At 37.0% G+C, this 15,424-nt stretch overlaps 1 protein-coding gene across 1 annotated transcript in view; it reads left to right on the top strand.

The window, feature by feature from the left end:
- Positions 1-15,424, top strand: part of ephb6 (eph receptor B6) — a 95,750-nt gene that overhangs the window by 60,816 nt on the left and 19,510 nt on the right. The gene's annotated exons all lie outside the window — the stretch shown is intronic.

Below are 15,424 nucleotides of genomic sequence, written 5' to 3'. Positions count from 1 at the left end.
AACCCAAACTGCAAGCAGTGAAGTCCAAAATACACCGCTGACATTTTGGCAGACAGAAAGTGAAAAACTTGTCCTTGAATTATTGATACAAGAGTTTATCACGAGCAAGTAGAGCGGAACATCCGCATGCTATATAATCACTGACATTCAGCGCTGGGTTTGGTGTGGGAGCTCATCATGTCTTTTCAAAGAAGACACGTGCATAGTCAAGCGCTTTCGCTGCCAGATGTTTCTTTTTTTTTGTCTCTGACATTTTATGTGGCTCATGTGGGCAAAAAGGAGGCTCTCAAAACCTGACTGAACACAAGAAACAATGTTCGGCCAAACATAAATAAATGGTCCCGGATCATTGGAGCAGGTGGGAGTTCACCTCAGATCCTGCATATCTTGCAGACAATATTCTCTGCAAGCTTTCTTTGGACTCGTTCTGAAAACTTCATTAAGCTTTTGGCTCCTCTTCCTCACAGTTTTACTTTTAGATGTCATTGAGCAACGATACGATACATTTATGAGCTATCGCTAGTGGTGCATAAAAAAGTTGCAAAACTGTTCTTACCACCAAGCTCCCATACACCCACGCATAGAGAAACATGAAAGGATGCAACTTTGTGTCAGCTTTGTCATGTAGGTGAAAAACCATATTATGAACTCATTTAATCCCAGACATTTTTCAAAAGACAGCCCCTTCAGTACCAGCCCTTTTAGACCATTTTGACTGATTTTTCAAGGCATTTCATGTATAACTTTCACTTTGACACAAATATTTTGCTTTTGTGACAGCTCAAATATCTAAACAAATATACCACAACATAAACAACACAAACAACTGTGTTTTACATCAAAATACCAATTCATTTATCAATCAATCAATCAATCAAAGTTTATTTATATAGCGCTTTACAATAGCCCACAGGCTCCCAAAGTGCTTCACAATAAGACAAAACATAAGAACACAGCATAAAACATAAACACAAAGTAAACACAGAATAAAAACTCTATAAGAAAATGCTTCAGTGCTGCAGAGTGCTAAAAGCCTTTAAAAGTACATAAAATGGGAGTCAACAAGAACTAAAAATGCATAAAAACACCTAGTCGGTGTTGAACGCCTGTCTAAAAAAAATGAGTTTTCAATTTCGATTTAAAAAGGCCGACTTCAGTAGTGGTGCGAATGTCAGTGGGCAGTTTGTTCCACAGTCTGGGAGCAGCGACGGAGAAACAGCGTTCGCCCCACTGTTTGTATTTTGCCCGTGGGACTTCTAACAGAAGCTGTCCCGAGGAACGGAGGGCCCTGCCGTGATTGCGGATAGTTAAACGTTCCGACAAGTACGACGGAGCAAGGCCGTTAATGGCATTAAAAACAAATACTAAAATTTTAAAATCAATTCTAAAACGAACTGGAAGCCAGTGGAGTGATGACAGCACCGGGGTGATGTGCTCACGTCTGGGCGTGTTTGTTAAAAACCAGGCAGCAGCGTTCTGGACCAACTGCAGACGCGAAATTGAGGTCTGGCTCAGGCCAACGTAAAGTGCGTTGCAGTAGTCCAGTCTTGTGCTGATGAAAGCATGGATCGCTTTCTCAAGATCCTGCTGACCTAAAAAAGGCTTCACTTTAGCCAGAAGACGGAGCTGAAAGAAGCTCGTCCTAATGACAGAGCTAATCTGTTTGTCGAATTTAAGTCCACTATCGAATATGACCCCAAGATTTTTGACATCAGGTTTAAAAAAGGGGGCCAGAGAGACGAAATTCGCTGCAACAGTGTGCAATGTTGGTGACATACCAAAATACACTCTGTTTTGCTGTCATTTAAATGTAGAAAGTTCTGATCCAGCCACTGCTTTACGTCAGTAATACAATCGAGCAGCCTAGTGGGAGCAGTATTGTCAGTGGGTCTAATAGGCAGATATATCTGCAGGTCGTCAGCATAGAGATGAAAAGACAAATTATGTCTTTCCAAAATTGAACCCAGGGGTAATAAATACAGAGAAAACAGAACAGGGCCAAGGATGGATCCCTGTGGCACCCCGCACGAGAAGGACGCATGGGAGGAGCAGAGGTCACCGATTTACAAATACACTAAGTCCCCAACTTACGAACATCCGACGTGCGAACATTCGTAGATACGAACACAAGCCGACTGGTCTATATTTTCATGTATTTTGCCTTATAGGCCATATTTATTTATATTTAAGTCCATATTTCACATGCTTGACCAGTAGAGGGCACTGTGACACTGCTAATGGGACCAACAGGCGATGAAGTCCAGGGGGAGGAGACGTGAAGAAAAGCTAAGTTGTAGCTGTACCATGCAACCCTGCACAGCTTGTGATTAAAGTTTATGAAGAGTTAATAGGCCTGCTTAATTCTACACCACCCACAGAACACTACCTCTTTTAGAGTCTAACGACGACTACCTTTTTTTCAATAACTCCTCCTCCTTCTCCACCACAACGACGTATGCTCGACCACTCCTCTTCAAAGGTAAATAACATTTATCATTACATATTATATCATTTTTATTATTATTGTTTTTTTTTATTAATTATCCTCGTTTAACATTACTACTACATCCAAACTCATATTTACATACATACACTCATTATTCACACTCCTACCGTCAGGCAGACGCTACAGGAGTTTGAAGTCCAGGACCACAAGGCTGGCTAACAGCTTTTACCCACAGGCCATCAGGCTTTTCAACGAAGCACTCACACATGCTGCACACACTCATAGCACTTTATTTATTGATTTATTTATTTGTATTATTTATCTGTATTAATGTCTCTTCTGTTGTTGTTGCTTAATTTATTGGTATTTATGTTTCTTATGTTCTTATTCTTTTTCTTGTGTTTTCTTTCTTTTCTTGGGAGAATGAACACAATAAGAATTTCATTGCATAGTATAACTGCCTGTTTTACTATGCATATGACAATAAAACTCTTGAATCTTGAATACACATATACTGTATATGTATACACGTACATGTAGTACCTATATCATTGGTAATATTACCTTTTCCCCGACTTAAGAACAATTCGACTAGCGAACGGTCATCTGGAACCAATTGTGTTCGTTATTTGGGGACTTAGTGTATAACACCATGATCTAATTACAATTTTCACATTTGGAACTGAACTGAGTGTGTGCACGCGTGCACGCGTGGGCGCGTGTGTGTGCGTGTGCATACATTAAAATTTCCCTACAATGTGTAACCTTCTGCACGCTACACTTCTCCATGTTCTTCCACTTCCTCTTTGCTGTCGTATGTTTTTTCCATTCACATTCACATGCCGAGCTCTTATCAAATGCACTTCTGCCACCTTGTGGCCATTTGTATGGCTTAAAACTACCCTAACAGTGACATCTGTTAGTGTGCAGTTGCGTCATCCACTCATTTTGCCTCTTGCACAAAAAAACTTAAAAGACGTATAAATATGTCTTTGCGATTGGGCGGTCGGGTTTATAAAAACATATAAATACGTCTTTGGTATTGAATGAATTAATAATAACTTCATTTTTGCTGTTGTTTTTTAAATTTTCTTCTAATATTATGGCTTTATTCCCATAATATTATAACTTTTCCCCCAACCTAATTACCTTTTTATTTTATTTTGTTTGTTTCTCATAATATTACGACTTTAGAAGAATAACATTTATTCTTTAATATTTAATCTCTATGCTACTAAAATTACATTATTTTTAATATAATATTAAGAGTTTATTGTCATAAAACTATGACTTTTTTTGTTAAACTATGACTTTTTCCCTTAATATCTTGACTTTTTTCTCATAAAATTACAACAGTTTTTTTTCTGGTATGGTTGTTGTTTTTTTCCAACTATTTGAACTTTGTTTTTGTAAATTTTCTTTCCATTGATGATTTTATTCCCATAATATTTTTCCCAACGTAATTTTCTGGAAAATTACAATTTTATTTTGTGTTGCATGTTTCTCACAATATTACAACTGTAGAAAAATAAAAGATTTTTTTCTTTAATATTTCCACTCTACGCTACTAAAATGCCTTTTTCCCCCTCATATTACGAGTTTATCCTGTAAAATTGTGATTTTTTTTCTCATTAGAATATGACTTATTTCTTATATTTTGCCTTAATTCTCATAAAATTTAAAAATGTTTCCTGTAATTTATGACTTTATTCCCATACTATTTATTCCCATAATAGTCCCATAATATTATAATTCTAATTTCCTAAAAATTACGGTTTTATTAATAATATTTATAACACAATTTTTTTCCTCTTAATATTTTGACTTTATTATCGTAAAATTACAGACGTTTTTTCCATTTCCGTTGTTTATATTAACTTTCTACTTGTACATTTTCTTTTAATAATTATGACTTTATTCCCATAATATTTTGATGTTATTCTCATATTATAAGTTTTTCTGCAACCCAACTTTCCACAAATTACATTATTTGTTGTTTTCTTTGTTTTTCAAAATAAAATAAAAAAGAGTGGAAAAAAAAAAAAATTTCTGGGGATCATAACAGATGAAAAAATTTGTTGGAAATCTCACATCAACAATATACAACAAAAGGTGGCGAGAAATACTTCAATATTGAATAAAGCACACTCTTTACTGTTCTTTGTTATTGCTATATCTAACTTATTGTGTGGAGATATGGGGCAATAATTACAGTATAAAGGCAATCGCAATCTTCATGTTACGTTCTGGTTGGGCTGGAGCTGTAGGAAGCTTGACCCCCGGTATGCAGAGACGAGGCGTTTGGCGTGCAAACAAAAAGTCTTTAATTGTATAGGTGCAGGATAAACAAAAAGCGACAGAGGAAAAGCTCTGACAAAAGGTGCAGATAGTCTAGATCAGGGGTCACCAATGTGGTGCCCGCGGGCACCAGGTACCCCCCCACGACCACATGAGGTGCCCGCAAGCCTGTTTTTCATTCAGGTTTTCAGTTAATAATGAAAGAACAATAGAAAGAAATGCATTCTGAAATACAAAATGTGAGTTGTGTTGTTCATGTTCTGGTAAAACAAGCATATTAGCTTTGTTTGGGTTTAAAATAAGCTCTGAAAATAAATGTTACAAAAATGAGTAGCTCTTGGCCATTTTCATTTTGTAAAAGTAGCTCTCACAAGGAAAAACGTTGGTGACCCCTGGTCTAGATAGTAGTGGATAGTTCACGTGACCGCACGATGGCGCTGGCCTTTTAACCGCCGCAAATGACAATTGGCCGCAGCTGTCCGGCCACCAGGCATGAAGCGGCTGTCTCCGCCACCACGCAGGAAGCACAGCTCTCCAAAATAAAGGCGCAGGACAGGAAGAACTCGCTCCTGTCCTGCGAAACCTAACACTTCACTCACTCACTGTACTGCAAAAAAGATGGGTGAGGATCATTCATAATGCCAAGTATAGAGAACATACAAATCCTTTATTTTTAAAATCACAGATATTAAAATGTGCTGATTTAGTACATTTTTAAACTGCTAAAATAATGCATAAAGTTAACAATAACTTGTTACTCAAAAACGTCATACAGTATTTCTCTATAAGAGAGGAAAAATATGATCTTAGAGGAAAATTTAACTTAAAACACTTTTATGCAAGAACAATGCTGAAAACCCACAGCATTTCAGTATGCGGAATTAAATTATGGAACGGATTGAGCAAGGAACTCAAACAAAGCAAATTCAAAAAACAATACAAGCAGTTGATGTTTGCTAAATAGTACAAGGCAGAAAAGTCTTGAACTTTTTATGCTTGCCTTCATCTTATTTATTATTATATTGATTATTATATTTATTGTTCTCTCATGCTTGTTTTTATTGTTTATTTATTTATTATTACACTTATTATATATATATATATATATATATATATATACACATATATGTATGTATATATACATATATGTATATATATATACATATATATATATATATATATATATATATATATATATATGTATGTATATATATGTATGTATATGTATGTATATGTATATGTATATATAATATACATATATCTACATTTTCTATACCGCTTCTCCTCTTTAGGGTCGTGGGGGCATGCTGTATATATGTAATAATATTACATGGACTACCGGAGGTGAATAACATGTACTGTACTAGATGTGGAACGGATGGGGGGTAGGATTAAATAAGGTTTGTTTCTTCCTACTCCTTTTGGACATGTGGAACTGTGAAATGATTCATGAGATGCATTCCATTGTAACCTTCATGCATGTTCAAATAAAATGAAACCAAACCAAACCAAAATATTACGACTTTGAAAAAAATCGTCTTTCTTTAATATTTCATCTTCATGCTACTAAAATGACTATTTTTCCTCATAAGATAACAACATTATTCTTGTAAAATTAAGACTTTTTCTTGTTAGATTTTTTTTAATCTTAATATTTTGATTATATTTATTCTTGTAAAATTACTGCTGCTCTTTTTTAAAAAATTTGTTTTCATGTCAAATTATATTTTTAGAATGTGTAGCAGCCCAATTAAAAAAGAGCTGCCAGCCGTAATGGCCCCTGGGCCACTCTTCGGACACCCCTGCACAAACAGGGGTTTGAGAAAAAACAATAAAGGTTACATTAGTTATTTCTAAGCCAGTAGCTGCCATATATAAACGTATGTTTGGTTTAGTGTGTGTTTGTGGGCTGTGCATGGAGAGTGGAAAGGTATCGTCACTCCCTTTGTGTGCTCGCATCTGTGACAGAGTCAGTTTGCGTGCGTGTGTGTGTGTGTGTTTGTGTGTGTGTGTGTGTGCGTGCGACTGATTATGCTGGAAGTCAAAAGAGCGAATGAAAGAGAGGGAGGGTAAGAGCAGGGCAAAAAAACTGGGTCACTGATTCACGCAGCAGCAAAGTATTATGTTGACATGAAATTACACATTGAGCTGCTTCATGTTGTTGTGCAATGTGCTTCACCTTCAGTCAGTGGTGAGTGGTGCATGGCTGGTGAGGCACTAACTCCTTTGGAGTTTTTTTTTATGTTAACACAGGTTTTAACCTAAAAAAAAAAAAAGAGGAGAGTAAATCACTTTGGTAACAAATTTTGTTTTCAGACATTTCTTAGTCTCATGTATTCAGTTTTTCATAAAATGAAAAATGCACAGATGACTGTGCATGCACAGATGTGTTCAATGCAAACATTACGGCAAGAGAATAATTCACTTTGGTAAAAAAACCTTAAATTTACTTATTTTTTAATGAACTGAAAAACATTAATATTTTTATCTTTCATTTGTATATGAAGTACACTCTATCATTACCCAGGAAAAGTTCTGATACTTAGTTGTCAAAGTCTGATAACCTCCTTGTGAGCTTGGATGAACAGTATTATCCTCCATTTTGGCAGTCACATTTGACTTGCTGCTCTCCAGCTGGTGCTGCTGCAAAAAAAAAAACCCAAAAAATGGCAGTGGCGAGCACCTTCCAGCTACACATGCCCCCACCCCTGAGGATGAGGAGAGTACTGCAGCGCCTCCTCGTATGACATTTCTATGTATTTTATTGTGGGATTAGCAAGAATAATGATGACATTAAAGACATTACATACGCTGTAAAAAGTCATGGTGTATAATAAAATGTTTCTGCAACATTATTATTATTGGCCACATGCTGACAAACATAAATGATCTAACTCAGTACACTCACTGAGTACACTCAGATAGTAGGCGGGACTTGCAGACTAAGCCTGGAAAGAGACGCTCGTGATCAAGGAATGTGCAAATTCAGCAAGAAAATGTTAAAACTGGTTAATATGGTGGTAATGTACAGCAAATACATTTATATTACACTTCAAGGGACAAATATTAATAATTATTTGATGTTATTTGTGTTTGTATTTTTCATTATGACAAGTGGCGCTGGTCTCCTCTGACCTCACTTCACTGATCACCTTGCATGTAAAAATAACTTTTAAAAAAAGAAAAAAAATGAAAAAATGTAATAAAGTTAAAAAAGAAGAAGAAAATATATGAAAAAATGAAAACAAAAAAGTAAAAACCTTGCGCGTTAAATTAATCCAAAAATAGCCACAAAAACAATAATACCATCTGAGGGCAGGGAAAGTTGATCATCATCATCCTGATCAAGCGTCCGTGTGTTAAATATTGATTCTAGCAGTTTATCTGAACTCAAGAAAACCTGCCATATTTCTCTCATAAAAGGTTAAGAGTTTTAGCACAGTATCCATTTGGGGTGGGGGTGGTGTTGATTTACAACTAGTTTGCTGTTTGAGACCAACACATGACGCCAGCTACAGGAAGTTCATCTACATCCGCACTATAGCCCAAATTATAAAACACTGGCAGGGAAACAGGATTTCAGAACATTCAGATTAGTATCTGACCGCTTTGGCCCCTCCCATGAGCAGTGACCTCATTGGAGGAGGTACCGATGTTGCCTCTTCAGGCTGGGCCCCATGGGTGCAGTCCTGGCCACCAGGCACTCACCACTGTTCCCCACCTCCAGGCCTGCAGGTTTCAGAGGGGGGTCCTGGTGACCCGCGTCCGGACGAGGGAAAACCAGGTCCATATAGCTAGTTTGTTATTGGGGTCTATTTGAGCTACGCTTTGTCCGGTCCCTCACCTCATCAGAACGTCATCAGGACACGCAAACTCCACCACAATAAGGCGCCAGCTCCAGAGATGAGTGAGCTGAGTGGCAGCCAAAAGGGGGGACCTTCGCAGTCTGATCCTCGGCTACAGAAGCTAGCTCTCGTTATGTAACCCAGATGCCTCTCTGGGGAGGTGTTCAGAGCACATCCGACCGGTAGGAGGCTTGGGGAGTATCCAGGACACGTTGGAGAGACTATGTCTCTCAACTGGCTTGGGAACACCTCGGGGTCCGTTAGGAGGAGCTGGACAAAGTAGCAGAGGAAAGAAAAGTCTGGGCTTCCCTGCTTAGGCTGCTGCCCCTGCAACCCAACCTAGGATAAGCGGAAGAAGATGGATTATTGGATGGATGGATTGATTAGTACCTGGAGAAAAAGCACACACGCAAACTCCAAACAGAGATTTGAACCCTTAATCTTCTGGCTGCTGATCACATGCATACTCCAAGTCTACTGTGTGGTCCCTAATTAGCAGAAACATTTATTATACACCATGACGTTCTACAGCAGTGGTTCTCAACTGGTTTGGCTTCAAGACCAACTACCACCTCGCAGTGACAAGTGGCAACCCAATTTGTGGAAATTTTCAACTCAGACTTCTGAAATATCTTATATTTAAAGGGACTTTGCAACACAGCATGAGTGAGTGAGGTTGCAGTGGTGACGTGCTGTCATCTCTTGATGGCTCGCTGTTCTCCAGCAGATACAGTAGTGTGAGAAAGTGTTTGCCCCCCTTCCTGATTACTTTTTTTTTTGCATGTTTGTCACACTTAAATGTTTCATATCATCAAACAAATTTAAATATTAGTCAAGGACAACACAACTGAACACAAAATGCACTTTTTAAATTAAACTGTATTTTTTTTTATGAAGGGAGAAAAAAAATCCAAACTAACGTGGAGTTAGTCAGTTGACAGTGCCTTGTAAAACTGCGCTTGGGCTTGGGCTGCCGACGAAGTGCGTCGGCTGCTAGCTGTTAGCGCCGGCCGCTAATTCTAATTCCGTCTATCACAAAGAGATTTACATCCTTAATAGTTTCTGGATTCTGCTCCCCATCAATGGCGGCCAAACCCGCACAGGGCATAACACAGAAGTGGATGCCGATCGGCACTCCTGTTTTAATTCTAGACTCCTTGGTTTACATGCCCACTCATGCTTCTACAGAGAGCTTCCAATATTAACAGATTTATGGGCTGAATCACACTTAAGAAGTTAAGTCAAAGTCAACATAGTGAGAAAACTTGACCGGAACAGACCAAAGTAATCATAAAAAACTTACCTACTCCTTGGAGTTCAAGCAAGACGTGGTTTTATTGACAGCTCCTCCACAAAATAGGCAGCTCTCCTGGCCACAGAAAGTTGTGTGCTGCAGTGAAATGCGTCCAAGTGGAAACGGCGGTTAGGCTGAACTAATGCTGTGCACCACATAGCTGCATTTGTCAAAATTGTCCCCCAGTCTTGGCCACCTCGTAGCTCCGCCGCTGCCGGCCACTCCTGGGAAGGTTCACCGCTGTTCCATGTTGTCGCCATTTGTAGATAATGGCTCTCACTGTGGTTTGCGCCAAATCTTTAGAAATGGTTTTATAACCTTTTCCACACTGATAGATGAATCTCAGTTATGTTATGTTATGTGTTTTTTTTCTCCCTTTAATAATAAAAAAAATCATTTAAAAACTGCATTTTGAACAGCCTATTTCACATTAATGCTTCTTTGCAATAAATTGCTTCCACTCCCATTTCTTCTTTTTGCATTCTCTACTGAGAACCTCCTTAACATCCAACAGTACAAAATGTACATTCTTGACATTTTTCAACTGCTCTTAACATTTTGGTCAGGAGTGTGCTTCTACTGGCTGTCGCCACGTATGCGGGTGCCACAAACACTTTGCAGTAATGTGGATATATGGTGGCTCTGAAGGAACAAAAAAGCTCATTATTACTAAATGCTAGCCAATGAAGTCTATTTTGTTGCGGGACAATATACAGTAAACTGATGAATGGCGCAGGTTGCAAGCTGCTGTAATCAGTGTGTGTGTGCGTGCTCGTGTAAGTGATGCTTTTTAAGCCAAGTCATGTTTTGTGTCAAAAGTGTAAGAGAACACATCCAACAATGTGCACACGGGACATTAAAGATCGAGGAAAGCTATAGTTAACATCCTAGCTCTTCCTCTCTCTTACATCCTCGTCCTCACTCCTCCTATCCTTCCTACCCCCTTGTCTTTTCTCCCTCTTCACACCTGTATAAAAGCAACACAAACTCCAGGAGACAAGTGAGAACACTGAAAGGCTTTTATCACTTTATATTCCATCCCTCTTTGTGCCTTTTTCTCCCGTCTCCTCCCACGCTGCAACTGGACACACACACACACACACACACACACGTGTGCACGCATCCTGTCAACTTAAAGACATGTTCTTGACAAGATTGCGTAAATAAGATTAGAAAGCACACACACAAACACAAGGCATTCTTTTTTTTAATCTCATTGGAATATGTTGCCTTTATAGTTGTGTAATCATTTTTATTGGTGCATTGTTATTTATTTTATTAATTTAATGTATTATTTATTAAATCAATACATTAATGACATGAATATGATTTTTTATTTTGTGCAACGCTAAATTTGCAGCTAATTCTTTGCTGGTGATGAATTTATGACATTTACGTACTGTGAAAGTTTCATTCATTCGGCCACACAGTCAGGAGATTGGGAAGACCTGGGTTTGAATCTCTGTTGGGCATCTCTGTGTGAAGTTTGCATGTTCTCCCCGTGCGTGTGTGGGTTTTCTCCGGGTACTCTGGTTTCCTCCCACATTCCAAAAACATGCATGTTAGTTTAATTGGAGACTCAAAATTGTCCGTAGGTATGAATGTGAGTGTGAATGGTTGTTTGTCTATATGTGCCCTGCCATTGGCTGGCCACCAGTCCAGTCCCCGCCTGTCACCCGAAGTCAGCTGGGATAGCATACCCTCGCGGCGCTAATGAGGACGAGTGGCATAGAAAATAGATGGATGGGTTCATTCATTTGCTGCAATTCACCACCTTCTCCACTAGGAGGAGGAACTCCACTCTTAAGGTTTTTTGAAGTGATTGCATCTTAAAAATGGACACTATTTAGCAAGCATGACCAACAGATGCAGTGAATACAGTAATCCCTCGTTTATGGTGGTTAAATGGTTCTTATTTTTTTTCACTTCATTTAGCCATTTTTATGCTTGAAAATGTTTATTTTAGAAAAAAAATTGTCAAGATTGGCTCTATAGTCAATGTGCTGGATCCCAATAAGAAGAGTGGAGCAAAAGGTCTGTGCAAAAGTTTAATAACAAAAAGAGGCTCACAAGGAGTGCAACAAAAACACAAAAGTCAAAGAACAGAAAATCCTCCTGGCAAGCCACAGGAAAAATACAAAAACGAAAAGCGCTGCTAACACAGATAGCAGGATACTGAGATGTGATACAACAAAAAACTACCCTGCTGGAACTACCAAGCAGGGGAAAAGTACTCACAGTAACCAAAGAACACTGCTGGAGATAAGCAAGCAGGAACACGAGACATGAGATGACCAGACGTTATGGCAATACAGAGAGTTCGAGAAGCCGGCAGGAACATGACACTAGCAAGTTTTGGTTTGGTTTGGTTTGGTTTAGTTTATTTGAACATGAAGGTTACAATGAAATACATCTCGTGAATCATTTTTTGACAGTTCCACATGTCCAAAAGGAGTAGGAAGAAGCAAAGCTTATTTAATCCTACCCCCCGTCCATTCTACATCTAGTACAGTACATGTAGTTCACTTCCTGGATTCCATGTCATGTTTTCAGTGATAGTCAGGATAACACATAATAGATAACGGTGAGATAACCGTCCCCCCAAAAAAAGAGAGAACATTCATAATAATGATAATATGATGACAATACTAAATAAATAAATAAATAAATAAGAACAAAGCTTTTTTTTTTTTTTTAACACAACAAAGAAAATTATTTAAAAAAAAATAAATAAATAAATAGAAATAAATAAATAACAAATAAAATTTAATTAAATAAATAAAAAATAAAATAAAATAAAATAAAATAGAAAATAAAAAAATAAATAAATAAAATAAAATAACAAACCTGACAGAACAATCAGGACTCTTCTGCCTTGTATTTGGCAAACATCAACTGCTTGTATTGTTTTTTGAATTTGCTCATCTCTGTACATTGTTTGAGTTCTTTACTCAATCCGTTCCATAATTTAATTCCACACACGGAAATGCTATGGGTTTTCAGCGTTGTTCTCGCATATAAATGTTTTAGGTTTAATTTTCCTCTAAGATCATATTTCTCCTCTCTGATTGAGAAATACTTGATTAGATTTTTGGGTAACGAGTTATTATTAACTTTATACATTATTCTAGCGGTTTGAAAGTGTACTAAATCTGCGAATTTTAATATCTGTGATTTTAAAAATAAAGGGTTTGTATGCAAGTAGCATGAAAACAATCTGGCAACGGAGAACAGGTGTGTGATGCTTATGAAGCGGACAGGAATTACCTGCAAGTGTGCGTGCATGGCTCCTCCCAGGCCAGCCGGTCTGCAACCACAACACAAGCAGGGGGCAGTAGAGCATCACCACAGATCATGACAAAAATAAGTAATTTTTTTTAATGTCTTTTTTTTTTTACTAATAGGGCCTATTCAACCACGAAACAGCATGAGTCATTAATTATTATATGTTTTAAAATCCATGATAGAGGAAATTCGAACCATGACGTGACGAGGGATGACTATACATTATCTTAGTAAATGTTCTTTTCATTTATGACTTTATCCCATAATATTTACATAATGTTTCCCCAACCTAATTTTGTGTGTTTCTCATTATATCATAACTTTAAAAATGATGTTAAAATGACCTCATAATATTACAATGTCATTCTCCTAAAATTTTCTTGTGAGATTACAATTTATATTTTTGACTTTATTCTTGTAAAATTACTACTTTTTTTTTCTTGTTCAATTCTTTTTTTCTTTCTTTTTTTTTTTTCAAGCCACGGGCCACCAATGGCCCCCGGGCAGCACTATTTTTTTTAACACCTTGTCACACAGAAAGTAAAGAAAATGTAAACACCCTTTCCTTCCTTCCTTGCCACAATGTCATATAAAGAAGGCTTTGCTAAAATGGCAGCACTCAATAGTCTCACAGCGGCGCTTGGGACAAATGAGGCTCAGGGCTGCAGGCGGGCGTCGCGTCGACAAGCGTGTTTAGCCTTCACCTCCGGAGCACACGTTTGACATTAACAGTCCATACGTGTTCCACAGTTTATGCAGGGACGGATTGCAGTGGAAGGGCAGCCTGTACTTGCATAGACACATTTCAGTAGCAAACATTTTATCATCTGTTTTTTTTAAGTATTATCACTTTGAGAGTTGTCACTTGTTATTCATGTTGCTTTAATCCAGGGGTGTCCAGTGAGGGCCACATAGTGAAAATTGAATTGATATTTTATAAAGCAACACATGTAGATATGCTAACAACTTATATTTATATTTCAAGAAAAAGCTTTGTCATATACAGTGGTGTGTGCAGTGTTTTTTTGCATGTTTGTCACACTTAAATGCACATCAAACAAATTTAAATATTAGTCAATGATAATACAACCGAACACAAAATGCAGTTTTGCTCTAGTGGATCTTCAAGATGTTTTCTGACAGAATTGAGACGAGCCTTCATGTTCTCTTTGTTCAGCAGTGTTGTTCACTGTGGTTCGCTGGAGTCGCAAAGCTTTAGAAGTGGCTTTATAACCTTTTCCAGACTGATAGATTCACCTCAGTTATGTTTCAATGGGGGGCAATCACTTCTTCGCACAGGGCCAGGTAGGGTTTTTTTCTCCCTTAATAATAAAAAGTTTCATTTAAAAACTACATTTTGTGTTCAGTTGTGTTGTTTTTCACACCACTCTATATGACAAAGCTGAGAGAAAAATTAAAAAAAAATAAAAAATTTTGATCATTTGATTTCATTATTTTTTAAGAAATGTAATGAATTACTTAAAAAACTTGAATCATTGTTTTGTTTCTTTCTCATAACATTATGACTTTAAAAAAATAACATTTTTTCTTCAATTTCTCAACTTTATGGTATTAAAATGACATTATTTTTCCTCATGATGTAACAACGTTATTCTCATAAAATTATGACTTTTTCTCTTCATATTTTGACTTCATTCTTCTAAAATTGCTGCGAGTTCCTTTTCTTTCTTTTTTTTTTTGGTTTTCTTGTAAAATTATATTTGTAGAATTTTAAAAAAAAGAGCCGCTGGATGCAAATTTATTCCCATAATATTAGAAACTTTTCCCCAATCTAATTTTTATTTTGTTTTTCTCATATTACGACTTTTAAAAAAATAACGTCTTTTTTCTTCAATATTTTAATTGTATGCTACAAACATGACAGTATTTTTCCGCATAATATTAGAAGTTTATTCTCATAAAATTGTGACTTTTTTTTCATTGGAATACAACATTTTCTTTTCATAATTTGACTTTATTCTCGTAAAATAAATTTCCATTTCTGTTGTTGAGTTTTTTGGGGGGGTTTTTGTAGTATTTCAGTTTTTTTCTTCTTCATGTCCTGTGTGCACATCGTTGGATGTGTTCTTTTCTAAATTTTCTTCTCGTAAATAGGACTTTATTCACATCATTTTTAAAGAAATCTTATTCTTATAACATTATAACTTTTTCCTCAACCTAATTTTCAAATAATTTCAACTTTGTTTGTTTCTCATATTACAACTTTTCCAAAAATGTTCTTTAATATTTCTATTT

This window comes from Dunckerocampus dactyliophorus, chromosome 7 (assembly GCF_027744805.1).
Source record: "Dunckerocampus dactyliophorus isolate RoL2022-P2 chromosome 7, RoL_Ddac_1.1, whole genome shotgun sequence".
NCBI lineage: Eukaryota > Metazoa > Chordata > Actinopteri > Syngnathiformes > Syngnathidae > Dunckerocampus > Dunckerocampus dactyliophorus.
Note: the sequence above shows the minus strand (reverse complement) of the source record. Positions and strands in the feature narration are given on the sequence as shown.